Here is a 9,587-nt window from a genome sequence, read left to right on the forward strand (position 1 = left end):
TCTCAGTTTTATCATTAGTATATGCTAATAGAACTCAAGATATATAAAGAGTAATGCCACACCCTCCCACCATAACATTTACCTTCCTGTACCTATATGTACTCCACTCCATTTTCTGTTTTATAGTTGAACAAACTGTATTTCTAGTAAGAAAAAATTCTCTACTTACCTACTCAATCTGGTTTCAACATAGAGTGATCCCCTGTAAAATTTCTGTCAGAATATACTAACACTCCAGTGGATTTCCATCTAATCTTCAGTAGAAGTTACAGTCATAAAAATGGCCTGTAAGGCCTTATGCAATTAGATCTTCACCTCTCACCATCACACCATTTTTCCTGGTGATTTTCCTCATGCTCTCTCAGCTCCAGACATTCAGGCTTCGTTGTTATTCCTTGAATCTGGCAGACATTCTCAGGGTATTTGTAGTTGCTGTTTCACACCCTGGAATTTAAAATTCACTCCTCTCACCTCTTCCAGATCTTAACCAAAAAGTGTGGTTGGAGCCAGGCACCATTTTCATTTGAGTAGGCACTGAAGTCATGGTACTGGTAAGATCACCCAAGGACTGTGTGTTTAACGAAGAGAAGATGATCAGATAGGCAGCCCTGGATAACACCACTGAGCAAAAGAAGCCTAAAAAGAGAAGGACAATGGAATCAGAAGAGAATCAAAGAGACCAGAAAATATGACTGCCTCAAAATTTCAAAAAAAGGGAGATTCCCAAGAAATAGGAAGTATGTAAGTAAATTCTGAAGAAAACTTACGCAGGGTAAGGAAGAAGCGGGGGATCAGCCACTGATATGAAAAAGTTGAACTTAATAAAGAATGAATCAAGAAATGACTTGAAGAGATTAAGACTGAAATTGGAGATTATTCTTTTTGAGAAATTTGGTTTAGTGGACAAGGAAAATATCTAAGTGTTAGCTAGGGAGTGATTGCATAGGAATTGTCATGATGGTCTTCTAAAATAAACAAATAAATAAAACAAGATTCAGGAGAGAAAAGTGACAAATATATACTGTTGTATAGCAAGTTTCTGGAAAAAATTCAACCCAACCCCATAAATATTTATCATACTGCTGCTGTATTATGTCAAGTATAAAGATCGTACAAGTGGAATAAATGTGTAACTTACAGCATGAGTGCGTGAGGTTAAGACAAATGTAGGTTCTTGCCATAAATCTGAAGAGAAGGGAAAACACCATGGCATAATGGGAATAGTCACTGTCTGCAATACCAATATTCCATATGGAAGACAGTTCATGTGCTGACTGCACCATTCCAGTCCAGTTCCCTTCTAATGGCCTGAGAAAAACAATGAAAGACGGCACAAATGTTTGGGACCCTGTCATCCATGCAGGATATCTTGAAAAAGCTCCTGGATCCTGGCTTTGTTGCAGTCATCTGGGGTGTGAACCAATAAAAGAGTAATCTCTCTCTCTCTCTCTCTCTCTCTCTCTCTCTCTCTCTCTCTCTCTCTCTCTCTCTCCTCCCCTCCCCCATAGCTCTGACTTTCAAATAAATAAATCTTTTCTGTAAAATAAAACATAAATGAGGGAAATATTAATGACATAAAATGAATGAACTTTATATATGATGTCCTCAATCTTCTCAGCAAAAGACTACAATCTATTTAAAGCTAGGAAAATATGAGAAATGGGCTTAAAGGAAAGTTATATGAGTTACAGATTTGCAATGATAATTAAAGAGGGTAATCACAAATGAGCTAAAGATGCAAGATGAAAAGTTGTCAAACAGTCCTGAATGTCTGAAGATATTAAATGTCATTAGTTTGAAGAGGCTTCATCATTTATGGTTTTGTGGGATTTTTTTTTAACTGATAATACTCAGTATTCAAATGTAGAATGATTTGTAAAACCCACAGATGGTTGATGATCTGTAGGCTAAGCAAAATGGTAAGATATAGAGCTGGCATTGAGAGAAAAATCCAACTTTTTTTTTTTTGTAGTCCTGAGTTAATTCAAAATCTGACAGTGAAGTGAAAAGTTCCGCTGGCTCCCTGGGACATTTTGTAGTTTATCCCGACACTGGGCTTAGTGACTTGCAGGTTGGACAGGCTGCTGAAGGCCAAAAGCTTCAGTATCAACTTGGTCTCAACTTGGTCTCGGGGTCCACTTTGATCTCCTGATCCAGGGTCAAGACTTCAAGAGTGTAGGTGGCTCCCCTTTCCTCCTCCTCCTCCTGCAGCTTGATGAAAACGCCTCTCACAGGGCCTCGCTGGATGTGCTTCATCCTGTGCAACAGCCTACCATCTTGTTGCTGAGCTTTTTGCTGAGGATGAAGGCGATTTGCTTGCACATGCACTTGCTGGTGTGGAAGTCATTGCTCAGCTGGGTATAATACTTCTCAATGATAACCTGAGCCACCTTCTTCATGGTTTTGGTGCAAATGCAGCCCATGTTGGCAGATCCTGAGTCAAAAAAAAAAAAAAAACCAGTGTGTCCAGGAAGCAGTGGGTGATGGCTCAGGATAGGAGACCCAAATACAGTTCCTGGCCCCCAGCTACATCCTGGCATAGACCAAACTGCTGCAATCATTTGAAGAATGAACAAGTCATCGGAAGATCTTTATCTATAGTCTGTCTATCTCCCTCTCTATCTATCTCTAGTTCTATATCTATCTCTCACTCTGCCTTTCAAATATGTAGGTAAATGCTTTAGAAAGACTATTAAATAGGGCCTTGAGATCTTACAAGCAGGAGACATGAAGAAAATAACTGCAAACAAGGTTAGCTCTGGCCAATGACTACACTGACAGAATAGAAGGAAATTCATTTCCCTGAACTGGGAAGCAATTGTGAAACTTGTGTGTGTGAGTTCTGAATGGAGGAAACAAAACTGCCTCCATCTCCAGTAGGTGTGGCATTCAAATTTGCATTTTCCATATAACTTTGGAATCTTCAACTCAGGGAACTGACACCAAACTTGACCTTGATTTGTGATGTCCCTCTGGAGCTCAGAAGGGATGGTCCCAGAACTCAGACGACCAAGGATTCTCAAAGAAAAACTAAAACTAATACCTGTGAAGCCACAGCATATTTTTAACATTTCACATCACAGAAGGAAATAGTTTGCTATGAGTGAAAACATATTATTATGTGTAATCTGTTATCTTTTCTACGTTCCATGATAGAGTTTTTGTAGGTATGGGGGTTCTTCCCACCTCCCTCCCTATTTCCCCCTATTGCCATTTTCCCCTAAATTATCACAATAATATAGTCCCTTAGTAACTGTCATAGATTTAACTTTCTGCTATTTAAATGTATGAAGGCATGGTAGTTGGCAAAGGTAGAAATCTAGTATCATACTGTAAACATACAGTTCAGAGTAGAGACATGTACTGCAACATATCTTTACTTCCTGGTATGTCAGTCTCCATTATACAATTCATCCATGAGAATATATGTGTATGTTTGTCAATATTTATCTTGTATTTTTGCATAAAGATTACCTTACATCAGAGAGAGCACATGACACTTGTCCTTTGGGGACTAGCTTACTTTACTAAGCTTAATGAGCATCAGTTGTAGCAACTTGGTTGCAGATGATAGGATATGTTCTTTTTTATGGCTAAGTAGTATTCCATAGTGTAGATGTACCACAATTTCTTTATCCATTCCTCTTTTGACAGGCATTTGAGTTGTTTCCGTGTCTTCACTATTGTGAATTGTTCTGCAATAAATATAAGACTGCAGATCACTTTCTTATATGCAGCTTTCACTTCCTTTGGATATATTCCAAGGAATGGAATAGCTGGGTCATATAGTAGATGAACTTTCAGTTCCCTGAGCAGTCTGCATACTGACTTCAATAGTGGCTATACTAATTTGCACTCCCATCAACAATGTAGTAGGGTATCTTTTTCCCCACATTCTCACCAGCAGGTGTTGTTTGTTGATTTCTTTTGGTAGGCCATCCTCACTGAAACAAAATTTGGTAGAGTTCATAAAAGTTAATCTGGAAGAATTTGAGTCTGATTGTAAATAAGTTGAAAGAGCACTAAGCAAAAAGTGTAGACAGAGATATAGTTTAAACTTCTTCCTAATATTCAAATAGATCTGACAACTGAAGGAAATGGTTCCAAATGTTAAGAACTCAAATATAAGAAAACATAGTGGTTGGCACTGTGCCATAGTAGATTAAGCTTTGGCCTAAGAATCCAGCATCTTGTATAGTTTGAGTGTTGGCTACTTCAGTTCCAATCCAGCTTCCTATTAATGCACCTGGGAAAATAGTAGAAAATGGTTCAATTCCTTGACCTCCTGCATCCATGTTAACAAACCCCCAAAAGCTCCTGGTTCCTGGCTTCTAGCTTTGGATCATCCCAGCTCCAGCCATTAAGGCCATCTGAGGAGTGAACTGACAAATGTAAGATCTCTCTATGTCTCTTTTTCTCTTTAAATCTGCCTGTCAAATAAAAAATAAATATGTAAAGGAAATACAAAAATTGGATAGTAAATCTGCATTTGTCCAGCATTCTGAATAAATGAAAGACAGTACAATGGAATGTATAGCTTCAAACATATTACCCTCTACATTTTCATTTCTGGCAAAATAAACTTATCTCTTTCTCCAATATACGAGCATCCTGAATTCTTATGGAATAAATTATTTTACATCAATACATTTTCCAGGTGATTGATGTTTGCCTCTTCAAATAACTTCTTTTTGTTACAAATATTTTATGAAAATTTATATAGAATATTTAGTTATCAAGCTTCCTTATTAAATGGATTATGATAATTCTTATTTGTTCGCTACTTCCCTTTTAATGATCGATATATTTATTTTGAAAGGCAGAGTTACTGAGAGAGGGAGAGATACTTACTTCTAGTGGTTTAGCAGTTTAGCTTTTCTTCCAATTTCTCCTGGTCTAAAGTTTCTAAATGGCTACAGCCATCTTTGTAACACTTTCACTGGCTTAATTTTGGGGTCTCCCTTCTTGTTCATATTGCCAAGCCAACCTCATTGCCAAGACAGGAAAACGATGGAAAGGGAGCCTCCAAATAAGACAATTCTTTGTTCAACCAACATTCAAGAAAAATAAGCACACCATATATCTTTCTGTTACTCTTATTCATTTGTATCATGTTTAAACCATTTATTTATGTGTGCATGTATTTTGATTGTTTGAAAGACAGTGATGGGCCTGGCACAGGGGCCTAGCAACTAAAGTCCTCACTTTGAACATGCCAGGATCCCATAGTATCACCAGTTGTAATCCCAGCGGCACTGCTTCCCATCCAGCTCCCTGCTTGTGGCCTGGGAAAGCAGTCAAGGACGGCCCAAAGCCTTGGGACCCTGCACCTGTGTGGGAGACCCAAAAGAAGCTCCTGGTTCATGGCTTTGGATTGGTGCAGCTTTAGCCATTGTGGTCACTTGGGGAGTGAATCATCAGATGGAAGATTTTCCTCTCTGTCTCTCCTCTATGTATATCTGCCTTTCCAATAAATACATATTTAAAAATTATTTTAAAAAAGAAAAGAAAGACAGTGAAGTCCCACCCTCAGTTTCACTCCTCAAATGCAGCATCTGGGACTGGACTAAAACAAAAGCCAGGAGCCTAGGGCTCAGTCTGAGTATCTCATGTAGGTGGCAAAGATCCAAGTTCTTAGGCCACTGCCTGCGGCCCCCCAGAGTATGATTTAGACGGAAACCAGAATCAAGCACAGAGCTAGAACTCAAACCCAAGCACATGTAGGATGTGGAATGCAGATGTCACCAGCAATATCTTCATTGCTACCCTACACACCAGCCCCTCAAATCATTTTTAATTTAAAATATTTCTTAAATATTTGAAATAAATGTTGCTAGGTCTTCTAGACTTTTGAAGTCATCCTTTTCTTCAAGAACTCAAGATTCTCAAATACTCTCCCACAAAACTAGGACAGGTGGGAAAGGCTTTTATTCATCTGGCAAACTCTACGTGCTGCTGCAGCCACAGGACTGCCAGTCATTGTCCCATCTCACCTTGTACAGCTCTGTTCTCACCCTAGGATGCATCTCTATGAGCATGGACTTTTCCCCTCAAACCTAAGTACATGTTTCTGGTCCAGGTTCACCTAAAGGGACTTTTTATTGGTTGATTCATTTTATTTGAGAAGAAGAAAGACACAGAGAAAACAATCTCCTATGCTTGGATTCACTCCCCTAATGGCTCTGACAGTCAGATTTGAGCCAGGCAAAACCCGGGAGAACAGGAACTCAGTCTAGGCCTCCTATTTGAGTAATAGAGACCCAAGGACTTGAGCCAGCTACTGTTGCATTCTGATGGCATGCATGAGCAGGAAACTAGACTGGAAGTGGAGTAGTCAGGACTGTGGGTTTGAACCACACACTCAGTATAGGATACCGGAGTTCCAAGCAGCAATGAACTGCTGTGCCATAGGCCCATCCCTCACATAAAGATTTGAGGATAGGGCCAAGCGTGATGACCTAGTGGCTAAATCCTTGCCTTGCATGCACCAGGATCCCATATTGGCACCAGTTCGTGTCCCCTGCTCCACTTCCTATCCAGCTCTCTGCTTACTTCCTGGGAAAGCAATAGAGCATGACCTAACCTTGAAACCCTGCACCCATGTGGAAGCTTTCAAAGAAGCTCCTGGCTCCTAAAACAAGTGTTCTCTCTCTCTAGCTCTCTCTCTCTCCCCTCTCTCTCTCTCTCTCTCTCTCTGTAAATCTGACTTTGCAGTAAAAATACATACATATTTTTTAAAAAAAGATTTCAGGAGGATAAGATCAACAGCCTCAAGTACAGCACCAAATAGGAAATACGTTAAGAATGAGTTTTTTTGGAGCTCTGTCCTCAAAGTGCCTTGGCTGGCAGCCAGCATGATGGCACCATGGATCACATCAGAGTGCTGGTTTAGGTCCTGGCTGCTCTGCCCCCAGTCTAGCTTCCTGATGATGTGCCTGAAAAGATAGAGGAAGATGATCCAGGTAATTCGGACCCTGTCACCCACTGAGAGTCCAAACTGAACTTCCTAGTTTCTGTCTTTTTCCTGACCCAGGCTTGGCTGTTGAAGCCATTTGGGTAGTATACCAACAAATGAAAGATTGGTGTCTCCCATCCTTGCCATTTAAAATCCCTTGGCCATCCCTGTACAGGTACTTTCTCACCAGGTGTTATTTTGCTTGGACATGGCATGCAGCCTTCCTGGGAGCCTGCTCACCTTCTTCTCCAAGCTTCAGGTCCCCAGAACTAGTAAGTACTCAAGGAGCCTACAGATGCAGATCCACAAATTGCTCAAACTACAGGACTCCTACCAAGCAGTTGTTAAATACAGCATTATTAAAATCCAAATCAACAGGCTTACATTGAAGTCCATCCTATATTTTTATTTTTTTAAGGATTTATTTTTTTATTATTTTTTATTGAAAAGGCAGATATACAGAGCGGAGAGACAGAGAGGAAGATCCTCCGTCCGATGATTCACTCCCCAAGTGAGCGCAACGGCCAATACTATGCCGATCCGAAGCCAGGAGCTCTTCTGGGTCTCCCATGTGGGTACAGGGTTCCAAAGCTTTGGGCCGTCCTCAACTGCTTTCCCAGGCCACAGGCAGGGAGCTGGAAGGGAAGCGGGATCACCGGCATTAGAATCGGTGCCCATATGGGATCCCGGGCGTGCAAGTCGAGGACCTTAACCACTGCGCCATCGTGCTGGGCCCATCATATATTTTTAAAGTCAATGCTTACATGCATCACTTCCTAATTACTGCACTTTTCTTTAGGTTATTTATAGCTGTTGTGCCTGCTTAGTGGAAGTCCTCTATGAAAGGGCACATCCTTTCCTAACCTGATGAAAATGCCACCACAGAAATGAACAAGTGCTGCAAGCCAGTTTTGTGGTTTTGTGTGTGTATCTGCTGCTGTTTCTATTGGAGAAGTGGTTTTTGAACATTTACCAGCTCTCCAGTCTTGTGCCCTGGAGGGGACCGAAACATAACCTGTTACACTATCACAAACCAATTTAAACCCTTCTTGGAAACAGCAGTTTCCTTTACAGAACAGGCTCTAGGGCCTAGGGCTGAACAAAAGGCTTTTCCAAACATGGGAGCCTGGTGCTGAGAGATGGATTATACTCTAAAATTAGTAAGGGCCACCAGAGTTTTTAAAACCACTGTTGACTTCAATAGGAAACATCGAGCACAAGATATTCAGTGTCAAAATGGCTCATGAGAAGTCAGGGTGACAGATGAGGGCACAGCAACTGGTTGTGACTTCGGAAAAACTTAGTTTCCCCCTTCAAAGAAAGGAATTAGGCGGGCCGGAGTGCTGTTGAAGGAAAACTCCTGAAAGCAAGGTCACGGAAACTCCTGTCTGAGGACAGAGCAGAGGGGAGGGACACAGCCCTCCCTGGTTTATGAGTCATTACCTATCTCAGGCCTTCCTGTTTGTCCTTGGTTTTTCCATAAGTAATTGCTGAGACTCTAGCGTTCACCTATACCTCCTCTCCCAGGTCGTGATTGTCATAGCCTGAGTCCTGGAGGAGTAGGCTGGGGGTTCTGTGGCTCTTTGATGTTAAAAGCTGTTAGGGACCCAGAGATGAATTCTTAAGGTGTAAACTTTCCAGTCACTGTGAGCCTGTCTGATTAAAACATAGATGAAAGCTCCAAGCCCAAGCTCAGTCTGAACCCTTGGGCCTATGTACGAGAGCGTTGTCACTTCTTCTTCTCTTTGTCTTCCCCCATCCTTTCTTTCCCTTTCTTCAGGGCAGCTTTCGGTCCTTGAAATATATGTTAATAACGAGTGCTGTCACAAGGGCAGGAAGCCACATTTTAAGAAAAAGATTATGAAACTCATAACTGAACTAGCATTAATCCACCAGAGGCATGAGAAAGACACACAGATAAGAGAAGGGAGCAAAACAGTTCCTTTGAAAGGGAACCACAGAAATGAAACTTCTTAGCCTGAGTTACCTTGTCTGAGTAATACTCGAGTACCTCCCTCTGAGCACAGGCTTTCTGTGGCTTCTTCCTTCTGAAGTGCTCAAGTAGTAAAGAATAAGAATTAGGGGTGCAACAATCTTCACCTTGCATCCTGTACCCTGGCTGCCTGGCTTTCTGCCCCACTCCTATGCATTGATTCTCACTAACACAGTTTGGCTCTTAGTGGTCAGGAGCCCCTGGCAAATCAGTACTGTGCTGTGCTAACTGCTGTTGTTTAATCCACCTTGAATACATTTAACTGTGCGTGTTCGTTTAGACAGTCTGCCACAGAATGCCACCTGCACAAAGCAGTAGATGTGCAATAAGAGCGAATTCTATCATTTTTTTTTCCTATCCACCCACTCCTAAAACTCATCGCCAACACAAACTACTGGAAAACAGTTTGAAAAAAAAAGTGACTATTTTCCACAGCCTACAGAGAGGAAAACATAGGCACACAAGTGAATTAAAAGCACAATAGTGAATCAGAGGTGCCAACACTGACACCTAATTTCTCAAGAGGACTCAGAATCACAAGATTCCAGGCCTCCCTGTGGTTAATTCACAGTGCTTGAATGGAAAGAGCACAAATTTTGCCTGCAGGAAGTTCTGGATTTAGATTCTGTTCCTAAAGTT

General features: G+C 41.2%; 1 pseudogene; it reads right to left on the reverse strand.

Annotated features, from left to right (window-relative positions):
- Positions 1-1,984: 1,984 nt before the first annotated feature.
- LOC121171544 lies at positions 1,985-2,423 on the reverse strand (annotated as a pseudogene).
- Between the last annotated feature and the right edge of the window lie 7,164 nt (positions 2,424-9,587).

Source organism: Ochotona curzoniae, unplaced genomic scaffold (genome assembly GCF_017591425.1).
Source record: "Ochotona curzoniae isolate NIBS_2020 unplaced genomic scaffold, NIBS_Ocur_1.0 scaffold_2683, whole genome shotgun sequence".
In the NCBI taxonomy this organism is placed as follows: Eukaryota; Metazoa; Chordata; class Mammalia; order Lagomorpha; family Ochotonidae; genus Ochotona; species Ochotona curzoniae.